This window comes from Pan paniscus, chromosome 3, assembly GCF_029289425.2.
Source record: "Pan paniscus chromosome 3, NHGRI_mPanPan1-v2.0_pri, whole genome shotgun sequence".
NCBI lineage: Eukaryota > Metazoa > Chordata > Mammalia > Primates > Hominidae > Pan > Pan paniscus.
In genome coordinates, this window is record NC_073252.2 from 57,084,970 (window position 1) to 57,094,318 (window position 9,349).

Sequence of the window (9,349 nt, forward strand, 5' to 3'; positions counted from 1 at the left end):
ATTGTGTAGTCAAGGCTTTATCTGCAGTATTGTATTGGAGAATGAATGATTCTATTCTCAGTTAATCATGTATGACCAGTCATATATGATTTAAGATAGAAAGGTTCTTTACTTTCACCACCAAAACGTACCTCCACTCTCCTTCCCAAAAACTGGCCTTGTATCTGGCTCCCAAAGTTCCAGGTTTTCAGATGGTAAGGAACATCACTTCTTCTCAGGTCAGCAACCTCACTAAATTTTGGGGACCTCAAGAAGAGAATAATGTAGCCAAATCTATAGATGCTGCTGTTGGAATATAATCAACACTCTTACAGCACTTATATAAATAACTAGACCAAAGTTGATGAGTCTTATTTTATGATCACAACAATATGAGATTATTATGATCATAGGGAAGAAATATTCCAGGAAAACTTGTGAAAGAGATTGAAATGGGTGAGAAGAGATTAGTGAAAATCCTTTCAGTGGGATGCTGGATGTTTAATGCATCCTTCTAGGTTATCTGATCCTATGAAAATTTGCACCTTCATTGCCTTTGAGCTACTTTATAATGCTTAGTTGTAGAAAATTGATGGTAGTTCCTGTTCCTAGAAATGCAGTGAAATGGCTCACGCCTGTAATCCCAACACTCTGGGAGGCTGAGGTGGGCAGTTCTCTTGAGCCCAGGAGTTTGAGAACAGCCTGTGTAACATGGCAAAACCGTGTTTCTACAAAAAATACAAAAAATTACCCAAGCATGGTGGCACACAACTGTAGTCCCAACCACTTGAGAGGCTGAGGCGGGTGAATCATCTGAGCTCAAGAAAGTCAAGGCTGCAGTGAGCCATGATTATGCCACTGCACTCCAGCCTAAGTGATGGAATGAGGCCCTGTTTCAAAAAAAAAGGTACAACTGATCTCACCTTATGCATCGATTAGAAAATTCATTTTAGTATACCTGATTACTTCTGTATCTATTTGAATTCTCTTTTGAAGCAGTTACTTTTGTATATTATTGATTCCCTCATTAATAAATCAGTTAAATATAATTTTGACATGTGTATTAATTTGTTCTCATACTGCTGTAATGTACTGCCTCGGACTGGGTAATTTGTAAAGGAAAGAGGTTTAATTGACTCACAGTTCCACATGGCTGAGGATGCCTCAGGAAACTTACAATTACAGTGGAAGGTGAAGGGGAAGCAAGGTACCTTCTTCACAAGGGAGCAGGAGGGAGAATGAACACAGAAGGAACTACCGAACACTTATAAAACCATCAGATCTTGTGAGAACTCACTATCATGAGAACAGCATGGGGGAAACTGCCCCCATGATCCAATTACTTCCACCTATTCTCTCCCTTGACAAGAGGAGATTATGAGGATTATGGGGATTATAATTCAAGATGAGACTTGGGTGGGGACACAAAGCCTAACCATATCAACATGTGTTAACATTATATGAGAGTTATAACTTTATATGAGAGTCATGATCTTACTCTTAAAAAATTCTCTCTTTACATAATCAGTGGGGAGGAGGAAGCTAAAATGTTTAATTTCCGATATGTAGGGTTGATTTTGCCCTAGTTTTATCTAACTTTAGTTCCTAAACAAGGAGACTCTAATTAGAGTAAAAAGTAAATAGTTATTTGAGAAATTTTGGCAAATTCATTGTTGAAATTTCTCTCAGAAATTGAGAAAGTGAAAGACTCTAAAGTGGGTAACAAATATTTTTCAAAGTAAGCTAGTTTGGTATTTGTTTAACAAATATGTCCGTTTGATAGATCATTACAGAAATTTCAGTGATAGATCACTGTGTTACTTTTATAGCACTATTTTTTTTTTTTTTTTTTGAGACAGAGTCTCGTTCTGTCGCCTAGGCTGGAGTGCAGTGGCGGGATCTTGGCTCACTGCAAGCTCCACCTCCTGGGTTCACGCCATTCTCCTGCCTCAGCCTCCCAAGTAGCTGGGACTACAGGCGCCTGCCACCACGCCCAGCTAATTTTTTTTGTATTTTTAGTAGAGACAGGGTTTCACCATGTTAGCCGGGATGGTCTCGATCTCCTGACCTCGTGATCCACCCGCCTCCACCTCCCAAAGTGCTGGGATTACAGGTGTGAGCTACTGCACCCGGCCTTTTAAAATAGCACTTTTATAACAAAGTACCACAAACTGGGTTGCTTAAAACAATAGAAATTTATTGTTTCACAGTTCTAGAGTGTGAAAGTCTGAAATTGAGGTGTCAGCAGGGCTCCCTCTTGAGTCTGTAGGGGCGAATCCTTGCTTACCACTTTAGCTTCTGGCATTTGCTGGCAATCCTTGGTATTCCCTGGCTCGCACCACTCTTAATCTCTGCGTTTGTCATCACATGACTCTTGTGTGTCTTCACATCATTTTTCCTCTGTGAGTGTCTGTGTCCAAATGTCCCTCTTTTATAAGAGCACCAGTCATACTGGATGAGGGGCCCACCCTATTTCAGTATATCCTCATCTTAACCGGTTATACCTGCAACATCTCTATTTCCAAATAAGGTCACGTTCTGAGGTACTGGGGGTTAGAACTTCAACATATGAATTTGGGTAGTGGTTAATACAATTCAACCATAACAAGGAGAAGCCAGAAATCTGGTGGAAAGAAATTACTAACTCATAGCCAGAGAATTGACCAAAAACCTTGATAATTTCACATGTTCTTCTCTGTTTTCTTTTGGGTTCTGAGTCAATACAAATTGAGGGTTCTACTGGGTCCCCAGGTACTCATCCCTGGTTGGAGAGCTATTTAGGAGGTAGGTCCATCAGAAGTATAATTCTATTTCAAAGGTGACTTGGTGTGTGGAGCTCACCTGGGGTAAAGGCAGTGGTAATGTGTGGGTGAGCCAAATGGCGAGGTAGATGAGTCCAGATACAAATTGAAAAGGACCTTTCTGCTCTGGATTCACTTCTCAACACATCACAGAAAGTAAGTCCTACTGGACCTGGGTAAAGCGTCTTCTCTCCAAGTAGAATGTGACCCTCTCCTTCCAGAGTCACAGATTTATGAATTTTCCTGTTGGTTTCTTTATTTTCGTCTCCCTAGTTGCCCAGAGGAAAATCAGGATAATTCTGAAAGTAGAACTTTCAACCCAAGCTCTTTTATTGCTCCTAGGTTTGTGGTTTTGAGTATTACTCATACATTTACACCCACAAAGTAAGCTTGAGCCATTGAAGTGTGGTCATTAATTAATCAATTAACCTAAGTAAATCCTTCCCTGTTATGCATTTCTTGTCTCATCTTACCAGGGAGTTTGAAACCAGGTTTCCAATAATTTCTGATGATGAAGGATCCTCTGGCTTAGGACTCGCAGTAGAAAAGTTCATGGAAAGCTTAGGGTGTTAACCTCTTTCCTGGCGGTGTTCCAGCTGGTTTTAAATCTGTCTGCTTACTTTGGCTTTCCCACATTACCTCTTTATGTGGCTGTTACAGGAACCTTCCTCTCAGTGTCCAATAAAACCCACCCCATCCCTTCTCAATCTTGCTACAAAAGGTTGGAAAAAACCGGATGGTGATCTTACTTTAATTGAAGGCCACAGGATAGACAGAGGCAATTAGGTACATGAACTTAGGAGTGGTCATTATTTTTCACACTGAACTGTTCCAGTGAGGAACAATCAGGAAAGAGTTCCTTGGAATCTCCCTTTACCTAATGAGCCCTCTGGAAGAAATTTGAGTCCCATGAGAATTTGAGGTTCACCTAGCAGTTTAAGAAAGGATTAGCAATTTATGTGTGCTAAGAGCCAATGGCAAAAGGAAAGTTGTTCTTGAGTTGTGGGTGGTCAAATGTCCATGGAGCTATGGAATTGTCTGAAGGCTGTATATACAGCAATGAGGAAAAACACAAGGACATCTTCTTGGCAGACAGCTGTACTAGCCATCCAGGCAAGTGCTGAGCACTGATGAGGATGTTCAAATGTAGAGAGCAATACACTCAGAGCCCAGACATTGGGGTTCCTGTCTCTGTTCTTCCATTCGCCAGCTGGGGAATTGAGTGTAATCCCTTAGACTCTGAATCTCATTTGCTTTTTTAACATTTCTTACCATGTGCTCTGGTTGAAGTAACTTTTCCACAGGTCTTTTCTGTTGCCTGAAGTCTCTTTTGACCAAAACTTTGTTAAAATACACATATATGTATTTGGGTATTATTAGTACTGTTATTGATATTGTTACTGGTATTGTGTAATGGTGGCAACTGTGGTGGGCACCTTAATTTGAATGCTTTATATCTATTACTTTCCTTAATCCTCATGATGACTATATGAAGAGGTATTATCACTATTTACAGTTGGGAAACTAAACTTCAGGTAGGTTGTTAAAATATCCAAGTGGAAACAGATAGTTAAAAGGCACCTAGCCAGTGGGTAGGGCCAGTGAAAATGGGACACATAGGAATTTGAAGGATTATAAAAGTGGGGTAAGTCTCTGAAGGGGTGTGCCAAAAGAGGCTCCCTTTTTTTTTTTTCTGAGATGGAGTCTCACTCTGTCACCCAGGCTGGAGTGCAGTGGCCCTATTTGTGCTCACTCCAACCTCCACCTCTGGGTTCCAGTGACTCTCCTGCCCCAGCCTCCCGAGTAGCTGGGACTACAGGCATATACCACCATGCCCAGCTAACTTTTGTATTTTTAGTACAGATGAGGTTTCACCATGTTGGCCAGGATGGTATTGATCTCTTGATCTCATGATCTGCCCACCTCGGCCTCCCAAAGTGCTGGGATTGCAGGGGTGAGCCACCGCACCCAGCCGAGGGGCTCCCTTTTTAAGGGAAGTGGCAGAGGGGTACAGAGGAGACTGCTGAGCATTTCCAAAAAAGCCCCCCCACCAAAAAACGTTAAAAAGTACAGAAAAGGAAGTTGCTAGAAATAAGATTTTATTTATTGTTTAAGTTGTTTTTACCACTTTCTTCATAATTATCAAAATAACACATGCACATTAAAGAAAAATCAGACTGTATAGAAAAATGTAAGGAACTGAAAAATATATATATAGACTTTCTACCATAATTACTTTATTATTGCATATTACCTCCTAGTTTTGGTCTGTTTAGTGATTTAATTTTTCTAAACTTGCATTCCGGTTCATAAATTATAAACATTTTTACATGTTGTTAAATGGTCTTTATCATTATCATTTTACATGGTGACATAATTCACCATATGTATAGTAAGTCATTTCCCCAAGGTTGAACATTGAGAGGCATGCACTTTTGTGGATAATTTGAACTTGATTCTTCATAAATGGTACTTTAATGCATTAAATTTAGGGAGGTGGAATATGGTTTCTAGAAACAACCATCTTGATTTTCATAGACATATAAATTTGTTAAAAATGAAAGTTACCCAATACCTATTCTACCAGCCATTTGTAGAAGATGAATATTAGAAAGTTGATAACATGAAATTAGATTTCTCTAAAAAAATTTAAAAAGGAGTGAAAAGTGCTCTTTGGATGTCAAGAAGAATCAAAGAGATATTTAAGGTATTAGTAGAGAGATTAGTGACTGTACTAATATATTTCTGTCTTCTAGATAAGAAGGCATTCACCATGTTCTATGCAAAATGGAGCCAGAATTTCAAGTAGAAATGCAATAACTTTAAGAAAACTTTTCTTGGCATTATATGCTTACACACATACTTTTATATTCTACAAGGTTGAAAAAAAGTTAAAATTCTGAAGTATTGAGGCCACAGCTATGTAAAAAAATTAAGGTTTTAAACCAGATTTGTGAGGAAAAGAAAATATGTGTTATGGTATGTTAAATGCTATACAAAAAAAAAGTGCTATACAGCACTTTTTCATGCTGGCAAATGTTCTACTTCTGCCAATATGAACAATTGTTTTTGCTGGCAAGAACAGTTTAAATACAAGCAGAAGCAAGCCACCATTTCTTAACACAGTGAAGTTGAACATTTCAAACATTTAATGGAAATTATTTACACAGTCATTTCATTGTTATTTAAAGGAAGTAGTAGGAATTCCATGAAAACTTGTGTTTATGACAAAAGTAAATTGCTAAATTAAATTGTAAGGGTATTTTTAAGTTAGAAGTATAATAAATAGGAGATGAGTTAGAAAGAAACAAATATATCTACTTATGAAACATTATTATTGTTAGCTTTAACCTTCTCTGACCCTCAAGGACTAGGTAAGAGTCTGGAAAAGACAGGGCGAGTCATCTACCAAATATTTATTCACTTTTTCTTGTTTGAGAGACCGAATTCTTCTCAGTGCATCCATGGGCCCAGCTGAAGTACTTCTCCAGACTTGCTTGCAGTTAGGAGTAACTACATGACATTTTCAGCTGATAAAATAATTGAGAAAAAAAAATCCTGCCAGATTCTACTCCTTTACGCTTTCTTCCTTCTTGTTCTTGCTTGAAAAAAAGATAGTGAGGCTGAATGTAATAGTCCACTTGAGACCGTCCCACAGCTAAGATGAGAGGTTAAGTCCCATAATAAGAATGACAGAGTGACAAGGAAATAGATCGTGCGGCACTGCTGACACCATGACCCCACTGCACAGCTTTTCTCTGCACTTCCTTTTTGTGGAAGGCAAATTATGCGAGGCTGTTTGGTTAAGCCACTGTCATCAGATATCTGTTACATACAGTACACATAAATCCTAAATGATGCAGAGCCCTTGACATGTCCTCATTTTGAATTCTGTACTTTATTTATGAGCTAGCCATTATGGTAATGATGTGCTTAGTGATTTTCTCCCTACAATCCTTTAAGCTATTAATTATATGAATGAATTAACATTTGTAATGCATTCTCTCTTTCTCATTATTGTATTTAATGACTAATAAGTTGTCTGACAATTGTGCACGTTTAATAAATATATATTTCTAGGTAACTGGAGAGTTGTTTTGACTCCAAAGTGTTACACACACACACACACACACACACCCCACACACACAGACACAGACACACCACACACATACACACATTTCTTTATATAATTGTATGTATGTGCAAACATCCTATATATTTGTAATGAATTTATAATGATGTTATGTGTTTTTAAATACTTGTTTGGTTTTAAAATACTCAGACATTAAATAATTACTATATGAGAGTAATTACCACTATTTCCTTTCTAGCTAGGATTTGTATATTGTTGTAAAAGTGGACATTTATGTGTTTCAATGAACTCTACGATCTTAGGGAAACAAAAGAGAGCTGATGTGACTGAAAGGGAAATAAAGAAACTTAATGACTTTAGATTTCCTCCTGCAGGATTTTCCAGACCACCTGAACAAGCGTTTTGTAAAAGCAAAACAAAAACACACAACATTTTAAACTCAAATAACTTTGGGGAGTATAGCATGTTACACCATCTTTTTGGACCATGGGCACATTAAAGTTGCCTACAGTAGACAAATCTGTTTAACATTTTAAAATTCAGCATTCCCAGCCTCATATGATCATGAAACCCTTCTATTCAAATGAGGTCTATTAACACCCAGTGGAAATGCTGTTACATGATGCATATTCTGGTAAACCCTGCAATAGAGGGATTGGAAGCAAGAATTATCACCACTATTATTTAATGTTAATCTAAAATATCTAGTGTAATGAGATGGTAATCAGAAATAATATGTATGGCTTCTTAAAAGGAAAATAAAATTTCAGACATTTTACAGAAGACAGAAATTTGTATTTTACCATGAGAGGGAGATATTTATCTAGTTTCTTATTCTATCTCTGGCAGCCAGAGTACCTATGACTTATTTTAAATTTAAATTTATTTATTTATTTTTAGAGATGGGGTCTCATCATATTGCCCAAGCTATTCTCAGACTCCTGGCCTCAAGGAATCCTCCCACGTTGGCCTCCCAAACACTGAGATTACAGACGTGAGCCACTGCACCCAGCTGAGAATACCTATGTCTAAAACATAGGTACTCAATAAGTGCTTGTTGAAGGAAGGATGGTTTGATGGAAGGAAGGGAGGGAGAGAGAAAGGGAATCTCTCCTGGAAAACCAGAACTCCAGAGAAACATCCTGGACAAGCTGCCCAAGAGCCATGGTTTCATAAGCTTTCTGGAGACTTTGACATGCTTCATAAATTGCTTTTTCTCCAAATTCTCATTATTTGAACTTTTGTTTTTTTACTCTGATAGAAAATATGTGTATTTGATAGCTACTAATCAGAATCCTTATCAACATAGTACTCTAAGCAACTACTACCAATTAATTGTGGTAGGTGAGAGAGCTAAAACCTGATTGCCATCTCTAACATAAGCCTCTATCCTTTTCTCCTGGTCAAATAACTTGGGCTTATTTCATAATCACTAGCCTCATGTCTGTAGCATTATCTGAAGACAAATTATCTGCTTTTTAAAACAATCTCAAATACTGTTGTGATGATTTTTAAATGCCCCCAAATTATTTGACATTCTTCCCTTCAGTAGGTGGAAGATAATTCTCCTTCCCTTGAGTGTGGGCTGGAGTAGGCTTAATGAATTTCTTCTAATGAAAATAATATAATGAAAGTGACAACATGAGACTTTGAAGATGATATAAAAGGCACTGTGGCTTACTGCTTACTCTGTCTCTCTGTCTCGTAATTCACTGTGAAAGAAGCTAGCAGCCATGCAGGACAAGCCCATGTGGCAAGCACCTGATGCCTCCTGCTAGCTTCCACGTGAATGATCAATCTGGAAGTTGCTTCTCCAGTCCCAGTCAACCCTTCACATGAGACTTTATCCCATGCCAACATCCTAACTGCAACTTTATGAGAGAATCTGAGCCAGGGCCACCCAAATAAGCCACTCTTGAATTCTTGACTCACAGAAACTGAATAATACACTTTTATTGTTTTAAACCACTAAGTTTTGGGGTAATTTTCAATGCATAAATGGATAAACAATGCTACTATATTAAAGGCCTTTAAACAAATACAGCTCATTTGCAACCCCTTTCAAAGCCCACCCCCTTTTCCATTCAATTTTACCACTTTGGTATGGCTGAGTTAGCTAGTTGTCCAGCAATACCTGATTTATTCTTTCCTCCAAAGTGAAGTCGGAAAAATGTTTTAAATAAAGGGCCAAATAATAAACATTTTAGGCTTTGTGGGCCATATGATGTCTGTCACAACTATTCAACTCTGCCATTGTAGCACAAAAGCAGCCATAGACAACATGTAAATGAAGGACCATGGCTCCGTTCTAATAAAAATTTACGGTAGTCCCTCTGATCTGAAGGGGAGACATTCCAAGAGCCCCAAGCATGTCTGAAACCATAGATAGTATTAACCCTATAAACACTATATTTTTATCCTATACTTACCTATGATAAGATTTAATTTATAAATTAGACACAGTAAAAGATGAAC